Below are 16,194 nucleotides of genomic sequence, written 5' to 3'. Positions count from 1 at the left end.
GCTGGCAGAGTTCAGTTCCTCATGCATTGGACTGAGGCTCTCAGTTCTTAGCTCACCTTTGGATGGCAGCTGCCCTAAATTTCTTGCTTCTTCAACATGGCAGCTTATTTTATCAAACCATGCAAGCTGACAAAGCCATATGGAGAGTCTCCTAAGAAGATGGAGGCTATAATCTCTTGTACTATAATCACAGAAGTGATATCCCTCATTGTCGCCATCTTTTTGTTAGAAGCAAGTTACTCAAGAGTAGGGGTTATACCAGGCCATGAATACCAGGAGGCTGGGATCATTGGGAGTCATCTTAGAAGTCTACTAGATGGATTAAATAAGTATATTTATTTATAAATATATTTAAATAAATAAGCATACTATAAAATATTGTTACATGTAAAATATCTGAATTTTTTATATAAAATTTATTTTTGAAAACCTTGTAAATTTACGCTACCAATTAAAATTCAGGACTACAGGGTTTTTTACTTCTTGCATATTACATCTGTATATGTACCTTCTTCTACAAAGCTAATCCTGATTTTCAAGGACACAAAGGAATGAAAGGATAAAGGTTATCCTGCTTACTTTATCACACATTAAGCACACAGTAGCATCAGAATAATAATATCATTATTATCAATAATGATAATTATCAATGTCAAAATAGTGAAAAAAGTTAAAATTTTTTCACATGCTTTTCTCATTTTCCCTGTATTTTAATAGTTGTACTTTATCTACATTGTCTGAACACGGAACCATTACAAACTAGACTCTTTTTCAACTCTCATGTAGTTTTACTCTACAAGTCCCTTTTATTGAATCTTCACTTCCATGCCTAGAATTTTAAACTGATATTTCTCGAGTTATGTTGGTTGTGTGCTGCTTATTCTGTTGTTGATTTCTCAAGAGGTGCTTATGGGAGTTATATTCCTTGAGTTCTTGGAAGAGTATTCTTAATACTTGAGTGTCAGTGTTACTGGTGTAAAATTCTTCGCTCACATTTTCTTTCATTTGTATTTTCATTTCATTTTGGCATAAAGTGTTACTGCAAAAATAACTGATGACAGTCTAATTTTCTTTCCCACATAAGTTATTTTCTCTTTTTGCCTACACGACCAAGTGATTTTTTATTTTGTTTAAAGTTCAGGAATTTTGCAAGAATATGTTTGGCTGTTGATCTTTCTGGGTTTATAGTCTCAGTTATGAAGTGCCTTCTTTCAATTTATTGTTTAAATTTTTAAATTTTCCAATAGCTTTTTGAAATAACGGCTTTTAGTATTTATTGTTTTACCTTGCTTTGATTTTCTTCTTCAGGGTTTCTTATAATCCATAAGTTGTTTATTGACTGTTCCCCACATTTTTCACTTTTAGAAAAAATCTTTTTTAACTGTACAGTTTTTTTTATTAAAAAATTTTCCCCTCCTCACCTTCTATTTCTTTTAATGGGTTATCTATTTTAGATGCTCTTGTGTTTCTTCTAATTCAGAATTCAACTGGGAATTATTTGTCTTTTATTTATTTTAAATTCATACCTTAGTCATTTTACATCATTTGTGAGGGTTTTAAAATCTTTTGAAAAATATTTTCATTTTGTGATCTTGGAGAGGACGCTGGCTGAGGTCCTTCATGCAGGAAAGGCAAAACCATAACTGGAATATAAGTTAATGCAGTCAGAAAGAATTACTGACCGCTCCAGGATATAAAGGATCTAATATTGTCAACTTGTCATCAAGCACCTGATGGTCTCCTAGAGATAATATTATATTGGGGACTTAGCTTGGATACCCTTTTACCTTTTGTGAAGAAGAGTCTTTGCAGATGCAGTTAAGGATCTTGAGATGAGGACATTATCCTGGATTATCTGGGTGGGCCCTAAATCTAATGACAAGTATCCCTGTAAGAGGTACACAAAGGAGAAGACAGACAGAAGATAAGATATAGGGAGGAGGTGATGTGACCAGAAAGGCAGAGATTGGAGTAGTACAACCACAGCTTGAGGAATTTTGACAGGGACTGGAAGCTGAAAAAGGTAAAGAAGTGGGTTCTCCCCTAGAGCCTCCAGAGAGAATGTGGTCATTCTGTGAACACTTTGATTTTGGGCTTCTAGCTTTGTTACTGAAAGCTCGGCCTCTCTGCACCGGTGCCGAATCAAATCTCGGAGAAAGAGTTTTGGGTGAAGTAGAGAAGGATAGCTTTATTGCTTTGCCAGGCAGAGGAGGGCACACCAGGCTTCTGCCTTGAAAAATGTCGGGTGGGGATATGTCCCCACCCAGGAGGATTTGATTAGGGTTCTATAACATGGTTCAAAGGTGGGATCTCTGACAAGATTAGGGTGTGATCAGGGCTTGCTCTCCCTAATCTCATCTCAGGTCTCCTGATCTTGATGAGCTTCTCTGGTCCCTTTAATCTGGCCTCAAGTGGTTTTCTGGCTGCTCCTCCCTTAATTAGCAACTGTGGGAATCCACCCTTTGGAACTCAGGGAAGGTCCTGGAGGCTGGAGTCTTGCCCACAAGAAATGGGGGACAGAAAGGCGTCCATGCCTGGGAGCCCCACAGGGCCCCACTCGGTTTCACCTTCATTATTTTGAAGGAATAAATGCCTACTGTTTTAAGTACCAAGTTTGTGGTAATTTGTTACGGAAATCCTAGGAATCTAATGTACCCCTTTCCCCCAATCTTCCAATATTTTCTAGGCCCCCGGCCAATCAGTTAAACCATTTGTTTGTTCCATCTTTAGGAGAATCCCTTTTCACTACCTTTTTCAGTCTCATTCCTGAATGGAATGGTAACACAACTGTAATTCAGTGTCCACGTCACATGGTTCAAGCAGCAGGGCCACTTGCATGGTAGCCTAGTCTTGCAGACCCCTTTCCTATTTAAGGCCTCACTCAAACTGGGTGGTCTTTTTCATAATCTAATTAATGGGCTGCAGCAAGTATGATTTGTCTTTTAGTACCCAAGGAAGCTTGTGTTTCTTTCTTAGTGGTAAAGGTGTGGGATTCAACGGTGTGTTCCTTATTTGGAGGAGATTACTTAGTGTTTCACAGATCACTGTCTCCTAAAAACTTCACTGACATTGCAAGCCCTTGAATCTTCATGGGTTTTATCTCCTGCTCTCTGGAGTATGTGTGTCTTATTAAAACCTCCAACAGACTTGTCACTGTGGACTCATCTTGTAATAACCTTGTCTCTTCGTTATACTGTTCCAATTCAGATAGTCCAGATCTAGATGTTTCTAGTCCCCTCTGCTAATATGACAGAGGACAAAAAAGTTCACATAGCTCTGGGACAAAAACTATAAATGTATTTGGTTATCCATCCATTGAGAATGTAAACTGTCCTTTCTGATAAGTATGGAAAGAACGCATGCATCAGCTCAGTGGTCAAATACAGTACTCCCGAAGTCATGCCAGTTTACTTTAGCAAAGATAACACATCTGGATTAGTGGCTGCAATGGTAGATACCAGTTGGATGACTTCGTGGTAGTCTGTTATCATTTTACAGCTTCTGCCTCAATTTTGTAATGGCCAGACTAGTGAATTAAATGGAAATGTGATGGAACGTTACCGTCACAAGGCTTGGTCTTAAAGGTTAGCTCTAATCTCTATTATAACCCCCAGGATGTGGTACAATTTTTTATTTAATATGGTTTATTAATACCTTGCTGAGAAGGATGAAGTTTTAGAATTCTTCATTTGTCTTCCTCTAATATAATAGTCCTTACCCCACACACCAGACAACCAAGGTGAGGTTTCTGCCAATTACCAAGTTATGTCCACTCTAATTATACATGTGCAGATGAGATGTGACCAGTAGGTGGGGTCACTGACCCAATGTACCCACTGAGTCTAGGAGTCCATTGATAACGGCTCCTCTTATGCTTCCACTCTAAAAGTGGAGCCTTGATTGTGTTTCTGTTCCCTGGTCATCAACATCAGCTCTGGCTGCATTCCAAACAGTCCTCAGAATGTTTAGGAATTAGCCTTTATCCAGTGTACCCAAGTAAATGGTCATATGTGTCTTTGGGGGAGGGCTGCAGAAATCATTACTCTATCTAAACACTATACACACAGAATCATTACGGGAACTATGTACGATACACAGAGAAATATTACCCTATCTACACAGGTGCTGTGATATTGTCCAGACATGCCTCCCAGGGAACCTGCTTATACTGCAGTCAGTGGTTGCTGGGTCTGAAAGCTGGGCAAGGAATTGTTGTCTTTTTGTTGGGGTGGCTGCATTCAGCCTCTTGATTAATCACACATCATTTGTTTGGGATTTGGAGATTAAGCAACGTCCTTGTGGCCCACCTAACTTGCCTCTACAGCTACCATGCTCTCGTAACTACTTCCACAGTTTTCTGTGGGTGAGATCCCTGACTGACTCTTTGGTCTCACTCGTCATCACAATAACTGCACCTAACTTGCTAAACTAAATGCCACCATCTACCTTCATTATTATTTTTTTAAATTTATTTTTGCTGTGTTGGGTCTTTGTTTCTGTGCAAGGGCTTTCTCCAGTGTGGCAAGCGGGGGCCACTCTTCATCGCGGTGTGTGGGCCTCTCACTATTGCGGCCTCTCTTGTTGCGGAGTACAGGCTCCAGACGCGCAGGCTCAGTAGTTGCGGCTCACGGGCCTAGTTGCTCCGTGGCATGTGGGATCCTCCCAGACCAGGGCTCGAACCCGTGTCCCCTGGATTAGCAGGCAGATTCTCAACCACTGTGCCACCAGGGAAGCCCCTAGCATGGTGTAATAGCTATTGCAATCAGAGAGCACTTTTATGTAACAACATCGCTTTCCATCAGCCCTGTCCTACAGAGACAGCTGCCACTACACTCAGTGATGCCAGTTCCTCTCTCACTGGAGCTTTGCTAAATGACTGTCTCCTAGGAAATCTCAGAAAACATATCATTTTGTGGTTTTTCTGGCCTTAACTCTAAATATTGGTCTGGGGGCCAGGAGGGAAGGTGTCATAGATCTGAAGGAGACAGCTGTCTTGCATAACAGAAACCTCAGCTTTGACTTCAAACGGTGAAGAATTCAAGCGTTTACTATGAATGAACGGGAAAACTTCTGCAAGACCAAAGGGTCACACTGTAGTTGGTGTCACTGTTCCATGTCTCAGGTTGCCATATTTTCTTAATTAGGGACCCTACCTTGGTCTGGCAGAACTCTGAAAGTTGAGAATTTAAATAGTTCAAGATCCCTGTTACTTTTTTTTTTCTTTTTACATCTTTATTGGACTATAATTGCTTTACAATGGTGTGTTAGTTTCTGCTTTATAACAAAGTGAATCAGCTATACATATATATCCCTATATTTCCTCCCTCTTGCATCTCCCTCCCAACCTCCCTATCCCACCCCTCTAGGTGGTCACAAAGCATGAGCTGATCTCCCTGTGCTATGTGGCTGCTTCCCACGAGCTGTTTTACATTTGGTAGTGTATATATGTCCATGCCACTCTCACTTCATCCCAGCTTACCCTTCCCCCCACCCCGTGTCCTGCCTCTAGGTTCATGAGAACCTTTTTTTTTCTTAGATTCCATATATATGTGTTAGCATACGGTATTTGCTTTTCCCTTTCTGACTTACTTCACTCTGTATGACAGACTCTAGGTCCATCCACCTCACTCCAAGTAACTCAATTTCGTTTCTTTTTATGGCTGACTAATATTCCTTTGTATACATGTGCCACATCTTCTTTATTCATTCATCTGATGATGGACACTTAGGTTGCTTCCATGTCCTGCCTATTGTAAGTAGAGCTGCAATGAACATTTTGGTATATGACTCTTTTTGAATTATGGTTTTCTCAGGGTATATGCCCAGTAGTGGGATTGCTGGGTCATATGGTAGTTCTATTTTTAGTTTTTGAAGGAACCTCCATACTGTTCTCCATAGTGGTTGTATCAATTTACATTCCCACCAACAGTGCAAGAGGGTTCCCTTTTCTCCACACCCTCTCCAGTATTTATTGTTTGCAGATTTTTTGATGATGGCCATTCTGACCTGTGTGAGGTGATGCCTCATTGTTGCTTTGATTTGCATTTCTCTAATGATTAGTGATGTTGAGTGTGGGGCTACATCCCAAGCCTTTTCAGTTTTCTGCTTGCAGAAGCCTGTTCATATGCTGTGCAGAAGACCCTTAGCCTTTCGTTTGTTATGTATCCTGGGACTTTTATTGTAGGCCTCTAATATATAAAATGCTCAAGATCCACATGCTTTATCATTACAGTTTATCTCATGTTTCTCAAATATCTGATACATTTCATGTACCAGTTCATTCTTGCCAGTGGATATATCATCCCAGTAAACTTCTGTGTGAGGAGATAGGATAGCAGCACTACCAACTGCTATGGAATATTCCTGTTCCCCCTGTCACCAGAGGTGGGGTTCTCATTGCTGATGTGTTGTTGGTTGATCAACTTCAATATCCTATCTTCAGGGCTGCTTTCCTGGACTATTTCTGGTGCCATTTGTCCGCTAAGAGTTGTCCTAGGTTTCCTAGGAGGCAGACTCTTAGCTAAACATTTGTAAATAGGACGTTTATTAGTGAGCACTCTTGAGATCAACACATTTGAGGGAGTGAAAGAAGCAGGACCCTGAAGAGGTGAACGTTGGATTGTGATAAAGTTGAAAGAAAATCCTCAGTGGATTCTATGGGGATGACTGGAGCTGAGATGGCTCTTTGGAATTGTACAGAATTGGAGAAATGGGACTGGGACTTTATTCCTCTGCAGCTACCAATTATAACCTTGATTGAAACAACTCTGTTCAACCAACTTCAAGTACCAGAGAAAGACTCATCTGACAGATATCAGCTACCGTCACTCTTGCAGCTGTGGCAATGAATATTTCAATGTTGGGGAGGGAGTGTAGAGGAGCAAAACATCCACTGCACCCACAGTTTACAATCATAATCATTCCATTTTCTTTGTATTCTCTCTCTCTCTCTCTTACATGCACACACGCACACACACACGTGCTTGCTCACCTGCTATAATCCCTGAATACAACCTGAAGTTTAGAGTCACACATCATCTATTATCCAAATGTGGTATTTTACCATCATTTAAAAAATATATGACAGTTGTAAGTCATGATATAAGCAGTGTGGATTATGGAAGTCAGATTGTGAGACAAGAAAGGAAGTTGGACCACGGGTGTAATACACACCCCCACTGACCCAGCAACAAATGGCACAAATTTCACTCCCAGACTTACACTCCTCACTACTGTGCTTAATAGTATAATAGAGCGGCATCTCTGAGGAAAAACTGAATGGTCTATTATGTTTAAAATATTATCTCTGTCTGGGAAAGAGGAAGAAGCCTGCCTGTTTTATGTGAGTTATCCTTGGAAGGCTAGCCATCGGATCAACCTATAACAATTATTTTCTCAAATAACTGGGAGAAACCAGAGTCCTTTATTTCTCTCTTTTGATGACGTTGTTACTTCTGAGTGTAGTTTATTTATTCTCCTTCTATCATTCCTCACACTGAAATGTCAGAGATCTCAATGTCAAACCAAACAAAAATATAAAAAAATAATTTGATTGCATTTATTACATGCATCTGTAATGTGATTTATCTTCAGATGCCTTTTCCATGACATTTTTTTTTTCTCGTTCCTTTGGTAAAATTCTAAACTCTGTCCTCTTTGCTATTTATGCACCTACCTTTATCCTTGACCTTATTTTATCCTATAACTTGCTTATGTTTCCTGCTTTCTCATTTTTTTCCCTTCCATGCCTCCTACTTATTAATTTCTGTTAAAAAAAAATTGTCTCCATACTGCTGTGGCTCATATATTGACTTAAAAAATGTTGATGATACAGTCTGTATGATTGATAGAAAAATACATAATATAAGAACACAAATTTGTAGGTATACCTATGTATTATTGATTCCTTGGACTGGATAATTTTTTCAGAGTCCTTTAGCTCTTCTGAAAGGGCAGTGTCTCAGACTGGATCATTTTCAAAACAGAATCTTAGGTGTACCTGCTAAAACTAAAACAACAGTAACATTGAAAACAACAAAATCCTTCCACTGCCTTTCGAATGAGTTCATATCTTTCCAAGGGGCCAACTGTGAAAAAATAATTTTTCCTTCTTTCCTCTGTTTTTTTTAAACTGTGAAATATTTCATAAATATTAATAAGCACATATAAACTCTCTATATATACTTTATTTGTAACTTCTTTATCTAGGCAATATTTTCCTTTTTTTAGTCTTGAAAAAACCCACAATTTGTTTTATATTCTCTATTGTAGTTTTACTCTTGAATAAATTAACATTTGCATTAAGTTTCCTTTCTTATACTTTCTTCAGATATATATTTTTTTCTAATTTCTTCATTTAGAAGCCTGTTCATTTACTTTCAGATTTTCTTTCCTTCTTTTTTTTTCTTTTTTTTTGCATAGGAATATCTATCCCATTACCATTTGTTAAAAGACAATTCTATTATGCATATTGAATTAATATGGTTCTGTTGTTGAAAAATCATTTGACCTTAAATGTGAGGGCTTATTTCTAGACTCTCATTTCTGTTCCCCAATCATGTCTGTTCTTATCACAATACCTTGATCACTGTTACTTTATAGTAAATTTTTAAATCAGGGAGTTTAAGACCTTAACCTTTGTTCTTCTTTTTCAAAATTGAGCTTGTTATTCTAGGTCTTTTTCACTTTCATATATTATTTATGTCAATTTATAGGAAGGGAAAAAGCCTTCTGTGATATTGATAGCAATTGCATTGACTCTCTAGGTATTTTTGGTGAAAATTGGCATCTTAACAGTTCTGAATCATGAATGTATTTTCTCTGTCCATTTATTTTAATCTTCAGTTTCTTTTAACATGATTCTGTAGTTATCTTTTGTTAAATTTATCACTAGTTTATCCTTCTCCATGCTTATTCTGCTTTGCAAATTTCATATTACGTTTTTAGTTGGTAGGTCATAAAAGTATAATTGATTTTTGTAGATTGCTCTTTAATTCTGAGACCTTGCTAAACAGACTTTTCAGCTCAAAGAATTATTTTTGTAAAAACATAGATTGCTTAGGATTTTCTTCATGCAAGATTAGGTCATCTGTGAATAAAAATAGCTTTACATCTTCAGTTCTAATGCATGTCTTTCACTTATTTTCCTTCCTTTCGACAACTAAAATTACAGGTTCAAAGCCCTAGGTTTTCCCCACTAGTAATGAATTCACAATTTTAGCTGACAAGACTTTGAGTTCTCTCTCTTCCCTCTCCTGATGATGCTGCTACCTCCAGCTAAAGAACAAAATATGTAGAGAATATTCACCAAACTCTTCAGAAATCTCTTCCACTTGGGAAATCATTCTTCTAACCAAATTTAAAATCTTAAGACAACCTTGAATTTCTAGGATAAACTCCTTTTTTTCATAATATATTATCTGTTATACTGTGGAATTTGGCTTGTTAACATTTTGCTGAGGAATTTTGCCTGGAGCTACCATGGATGCTCCCGTGCTCTGAACAAATCAGGCCACAGTGAGAAGTGTGGGTGGGTATTGTGGTTTGCTATTCTTCACGACCAGGTGTAGGATTGTGAGTGGATGAGTCTTCAGATGAGAACATTGCCATGCCATTGAATCGCCCCTGCCTTTAAGCCCTGTGAGCTGGAATCTTAGACATTCTGGAGCAGAGACAAGAGACCCTGTGTGCTGTTTCTGATTGTCTGAATAATAGAATTCATGACATAATAAAATGATTACTTTACACTACCAAGTTTGGAGGTGTTGTGAGGCATCAAGAAATAACTGGAATAGAAGAATTATGATAAATACTATTTTTTCCATCTCATTAGAGTAATAATTATGGCCATACCAAATATTTATTGTATGCTTAGTATGTTAAACATTGTGCTAAGCCTTTCATGTAAACTATCTTGTTTAGTGTACAGAACAATAATTTTATAAAATATTTTCATTTTGCTCACATTTTACAGAGGAATAAACATAGACTTACACAAATTAAGTAAGTTTACAAACTGTATTAGCCAGGGTTTGGTGGGAGAAAACAGAATCAGTTCTAGCAAAGTTAAGTTAAAAGTAAATGATTATGACCTAGTAAATGGTTACAGACTTGTTAGGAGGGCTGAAGAAACAAGCAATGCTAAACTTTAAGGGATGAATCCCACATATGATATTCCAAAACTGGGTTACTATGGAGATAATGTTTCTGCCACGACATGGAACCCAACTACTGACTCTTCAACTTGCTTACTCAATAAGGAAGTAATTCTAGAGTTGATGGCTTCAAAACCTCACAACTTCTGTATGCAAAATAGAAGACTCACTCCTTGCTTCTCTCACCACCTTAGTTCTGATTCCTTTCACGTAAGTGCATTTCAAGGTGAAACAAATTCTAGTCAGAACTGTAACTGCAAGGGAATCCAAGGAATGTAAGTTTAACACACTTAAAGGAAGTTAAATATTATGTAAGCAATCCACTCAGATCCTTAGCACTTATGAGTAACAGAACTAGGATTTAAACCCAGTTTCTTCTCTAAGACTGTTTCTGGATCCATTTTTTTCTTTCACTTTTGCTTTCATTTGCTTTCCACTGTGTGTGTGTGTGTGTGTGTGTATGTGTTTTACTGCTCCTCTAGAAGGAAAAAATTGTTCAATTCCTGTTTTTCTTAGATGTTTATCATCGTCATCATCATCCAATATCAGTATTCAGAGGAAAAAGAGATACCTACAGTAGAAATCTCTTTCAATTTAAAATATTCAGAGCCCCATCCAGCTACTGAGAAACATAGTATCATAATAAATAATGAGCTTGAAACTTAGTAAACAGAACAAAGATAAGACATTTCTGTTCCTGAGCTCCATGGCAGTACTGACAGAAAAAAAATGGAAACTAGGCTCCTCCATCTTGGTATACCATCAGAGACATTTAGCAAAGAGCCAGAGTTTGAGAGCATTTCTGAGCTCATCTGGTTTAACTGCACAGATTATGGATGAGAAGGCTGAGGTGCAGCAAAGGGACATAATTTGAATCAAAGTTAGGAACAGAGTCAGAAGAAGTGAGATCTTTTGCCCCCCCGACCAGCTTTCTTTGCTTCTCCCAATTCTGCTTCCTAAACTCAAACACAGCTGTGACTCTTCAGGGATGGAGAAGGGTATTTTCATGCTAGCTCTGAGCAAGAAACAGAATAAGTTATTTCTATATTGGTAGCTATGTTTAAGACTATTGTGTAAATAACCAGGTCACCCTGGTCATCTTAGATATTAAAATTGGCCTGTTTAACAAAATTATTTTCTAATGTTTTGCAGAGAGGGCTGCAGCAGTTGTCCATAGCATTTCCAATCGGTAGATATTACCTTAAAAAAAAATTCAGTGCTGTATGGCTTTGTGTAAAGTACCTCCCTGGCTCACAGTGAACTTCATATTTACCCTCCCTTCCCCTACATCCCTTGTTGTTGTTTCAGTTCATATCTCTCGCACTGCCACAATCTACTTTACATATTCTTATCTTCTCTTTCCTTTATAAAACTTTTTCTTTTTTCCCTAAAAGGAGATCCTTCTCTGCCAGTGGATGTGAAAATATGTTAATCAGTGTGTCTACTGTATGAGCAACAAAAACACTGAGGATGGTAGGGGAGCAAACTTGCCACCCCAAAATGTCTCTTTGGCATGTGCATTATTTTGGGCTGAAAACAATCAAGGACTTGCAAGACTCAGGAAGAAACTTTGACCTTCCCCTTAACTTCTTAAAAGAATTTAGATAGAAGACCTGTCTTCTATCAGGAAGGGAGCTATCATCGTAGATAACTAGTGTGAACTAGATGTATAGACAGGGAGAAACCTGGCAAAGTCTGTTTGTTAAAATTTCTCTCTGTGTGTGTGCCACTGTCTCTGCCTGGCTCAGCAAACGTGTTTACCAAACATTTGCTTTTCCGTCTCTGTGTCAAGTGCCCACCTCCCTTCTGAAGTCCCAAACCACTACCCCCAACATTGTCTTTTGTCTTTAGCTGAAGATGATATTTAAGGTGAGGGTTTTGTTCATTTTGGTGAGTTACATAGTTTTTCTGGGTCTCTTTTATGTGTACATGTTATTAAACTTTTGCTTGATTTTCTCCTGTAAATCTGTCTCAGGTCAATTTAATTCTTAGACCAGCCAGAAGAACGTAGAAAGGTAGAAGAAAATTTCTTCTTCCCCAACAAAATGAATAATAAAACATTGAAAGTCTTGCCATGTGATTGCAGAAAAACTTTTGGGAAAAACCTTTATTTAAGAAGATGTGTCCATTAAAATATTCTGATGGGTAAGGTAATTACAAATTACAAAGTAATCTACAAGTCACTGTATTTCCAATTATATTGACAAGAATATGTTTGTATTAAGATTTGCCTTTCACTTCTATTATTTGCCAAATGGAATGTCTTGTTCCAAAATGCCATAGTATTCGTAAACAAATATGATTTGAAAAGTATTTTTAAAAATACTTCCAAGAAATATCCATTTCTTGGAACCAATAACAAGGATTTTCTCTGAAAGGAGCAATCCTACTTGTCAAAAAAGGTATTTTTACTTCATACGCGATGAGTGGTAAAGAAATCGTCATTAAGGCAAAGTTTTTCCATTGTAGAGAATAGATGAGGATAATTCTCTTCATAAGAACTTAGCTAAAAGTCAAAGACACTAGGTAGTATTTGCTTTTTCTGATTATTTTGCAGTAGGATGTTATATACAAAAAGAACAAAGAGTGTCACTCATCATCTCGTTATACAAGGGGTTAAGTCACAACCCACTGCAACTGTCCACCAAGAGTGCACTCTGAGGGGAATTCAGGGTGGGAAAAACAGGATGAAGCATTCTGTTCTTTGGATATTTGGGCCCCTAGAGAGTTAAGATGCAGATATAAGGAAGAATTTCAATGACCCCAGATTCTTGCATCTTCCCACACATAGAAAAGCACTGAAGTTATTAACTTGAGACATCTGTTCTTTGTGATTAACAGTAATCCTTTACCAAGATGTATGCTTGGAAATACCAAGTATTTCCCAGGCCAAAATTCATAAATATACTGGCTCTTCCCCTGCCTCTTCAGAATAGTCCCCTCAGAGCTACTGAGAGGCTGTTTCCCAGACTACAGTCCTCGGTAAAAACCAAAACCATGGATAGAACCAAAACTTACAACTCTTAGGTTGGACATTTTTCTTTCAGTCAACAATGTTAAGTAGATCTTTTCCATTTTCTCCACCACATGCTCTCCACTTATAAAATGCTAATAGCTCTTTTAACCGTCTCTCTGAAGGATTTGAACACGTGGCCATAATTGACACAACAGCACAATAACTGGTTCAAAGGAAAGCAATGATAACAAAACAAGAAAAGCAAGGACAACAAGGTGTAAAACATCAAGTTTCTCAATGTATGTGGTTCCAAATAACCTATTTGATAGTTTGGGATATTTTTTTTCCAATGAGTTTGTGGATTTGGCCGATTACAAAGAAATGATACAATCTGAATGAAATCAAGTCAGCTAAGTCAGCGATCCCCAACCTTTTTGGCACCAGGGCCTGGTTTTGTGGAAGAGGATTCTTCCACGGACTGGGGAAGGGGGCGGGAGGGATGGTTCAGGCAGTAATGCGAGCAATGGGGAGCGCAGATGAAGCTTCGCTGGCTCGCCCGCCGCTCACCTCCTGCTGTGCGGCCCGGTTCCTAACAGGCCACAGAAGGACGGTACCAGGGGTTGGGGACCCCTGAGCTAAGTAATATCCCACCTCAAGCGCCAGGCACTAAAGAAATATTCAGGCATCAGTTAAGACTTCAAAATCAGTTTTTTGATTCTGTACGTCCAGACATACGTAGAAGCTGTGTAATTGGAGATGCTTTTTAATAAGAAGGGTGTGCTTACTCTTCCAGGTAGGATAGAAAAAGTGGATGCCCTTTTAACAACAACAGTAATTCAGGCAATCCTTTAATACCCCTGAGCTTCCTTCCCTTTCCATAAGTTATTGTGATAAAAAAAAATTCAGATGGTGTATGAAAAACACCTTAATGGGGTTTGGTACACGATAGTGCATATTTGTCATTCCCTTATAAATGTTATTTTCAGACACCTAGAAAATAAAAAAAATACCAAAATGATCAGCTGAATGATTTCAGAAGCAGAGGGTCAAACCTCCCTATAACTAAAAAATAAGAAGATAATGTATTAAAAAATACATAAGCATACCAAAGGAGCATACCCAAAAAAAGTTATTTCAGTTAATGCCTTTTTTTATCACCTTCCTTGGGAAATCATAACCACATCTGACATTCAAGCATAAATAAGCCTCTTCTTTCCTAGAATTGGCTTAGCCTTTCTAGATCCAGTACAAAGCACAGTATAATAACCAGTATGCATTTAAATGTTTTCAGATAATTTCCTATTAAATATGAAAGAGAAAATATGGTTTACCTCAGAACGGTTTGAAGGAGATGGCAAAACTGCTCTCTATCAACAGCATCTAACTTTGTGATGAATCAATATCTTACTTGATGACACTAAAGAAATAGCTTCTGCTATTCTTTAGGGAGAAATTATTCTAGATGCCTGTCATTTCCTTTTACAAGTGTGCTGGAGATCTTCCAGAGGCATAGGACTGAACTTCTGCAAAGTCTTTTTAAAAGAGAAAACTAAACAAAATAGGGACAGCATTCACAATGCATTTGTTTCTTTGGTGTATGTGAAAAAAAAAATAAAATTTTTACTTTCCATTTCCTTTTGGGCAGGGGGTTTTATATGTCCAGAAGACAAACTATCAACTCAGAGAAAGGTGTTCAAAGTTGGTTAGCTACCCTGACTTTGATCATTGGCAGGAAGCAATGCCAGGCCAAGGTTCAATGAAGAACTAGAGTTTTGTGTTGATGACATTATGGAATAGTTTTGTGTTGATGACATTATGGAATTTAGTCTCCAATGCTCCAAACTGTGTTTAGACTAACTCCTTAATGAATTCAGGAGTGTTAGCTAATCTGCCTAGGTCAAGTGGCTGTCTTACAGTGTGGCCCACAATCCCGTATACAGACTTGTAAGACTCCCCTGGGAAAACCCATTTCAGAAATTCTCAGTTCAGTTAACACCACTAACCAATGAATCTCTCTTGACTGTGATTTATTTTTACTTTTTTTGGTAGTGGGAACAATACTTTTCTTAATATCTGAGTAACCCTGACAGCCTTTTCAATTAAAAAAAAAAGGCAGGCAAAATGTAAAAGCTGGTATCATGGCACTTTTTCTAAAACAAAACTCGAACTACATCTGAACAAAAATATCATCTTGGAAAGGCCCATGAAGCCTACAGGGTTTAAATAGGAGGGCTAACCACAAAACTGGTGGAAAAACAGAAGTTTATATGACTGCAGCCAATACTTTATCTCCTACATAGCTCCTACAAAATGTATGGATTTCTACACACACCTCATGGTGAATTCTATTTAAATCTCCATTTGTAAACTTTGATAAAATTTGAGTGTTTTAAAGTTTTTTGGGGGTTAACTTAGATGATAACAAGGGACTCTCTGGTGGAGTCAGCTTGAGGCATAAGAAAACTTGTGCATACGATCACTTCTGTAGAGATCAGCCTATGTGCTGTTCTTGCATCCATTAACCTACACAGTTGGAGCCTCCAAGGTGTGCCATGCCCTTTGTCAAGCTGTGGAATCATTCTTTCCCTTTGTCAGAGAGAATATAAGGAGCTTTAGTCCTACGATCCGGTGACTCATTTATCATCATCTTTGCCGTAGTTCCCTTTTTGACCTTCAACATAGTTCCTGCACCTGGATCCTTACCTTAATCCTCATGGCAGTAGACTCAGCCACTGGCTAATGTTTGTGCTTCTGTCTTGGTTCCCAGAGGCTATTTTAAGCCCTTGCCTCTAGGTCTTTTCACTAGTCCTTCCTGATGTTGGCTGACAGCTTGAGTGGGTTTGTTCCTTCTTCCTGTGAATAAGATGTTCACAAATTCACGATACTCCAATGTGTTCTAATGTCTCAAGTAGAAGTTACCTTTAATTATGTATAAGCCACTATAAACCTCACTCCACATACAAAATTTTTTAATAATGGTTATAATTTACTGATAATCATTAAACCTAAATCCAAAATTCAAAGACAGAGATAAATCAAAGTGAAATTAGTCTCATTACTGTGTTTCATATCATTTGTATTCAT

The 16,194-nt window shown here is 38.0% G+C and overlaps 1 long non-coding RNA gene across 1 annotated transcript in view; it reads right to left on the bottom strand.

Annotated features, from left to right (window-relative positions):
* The window catches only part of LOC109552527 (uncharacterized), a 366,036-nt gene that overhangs the window by 16,027 nt on the left and 333,815 nt on the right, over positions 1-16,194 (bottom strand). The window contains exon 11 of the long non-coding RNA XR_012334430.1: positions 15,814-15,963. This is a non-coding gene — a long non-coding RNA (uncharacterized lncRNA). The remainder of the gene's footprint in view (positions 1-15,813; positions 15,964-16,194) is intronic.

Source organism: Tursiops truncatus, chromosome 10 (assembly GCF_011762595.2).
Source record: "Tursiops truncatus isolate mTurTru1 chromosome 10, mTurTru1.mat.Y, whole genome shotgun sequence".
NCBI classification, from domain to species: domain Eukaryota; kingdom Metazoa; phylum Chordata; class Mammalia; order Artiodactyla; family Delphinidae; genus Tursiops; species Tursiops truncatus.
Note: the sequence above shows the minus strand (reverse complement) of the source record. Positions and strands in the feature narration are given on the sequence as shown.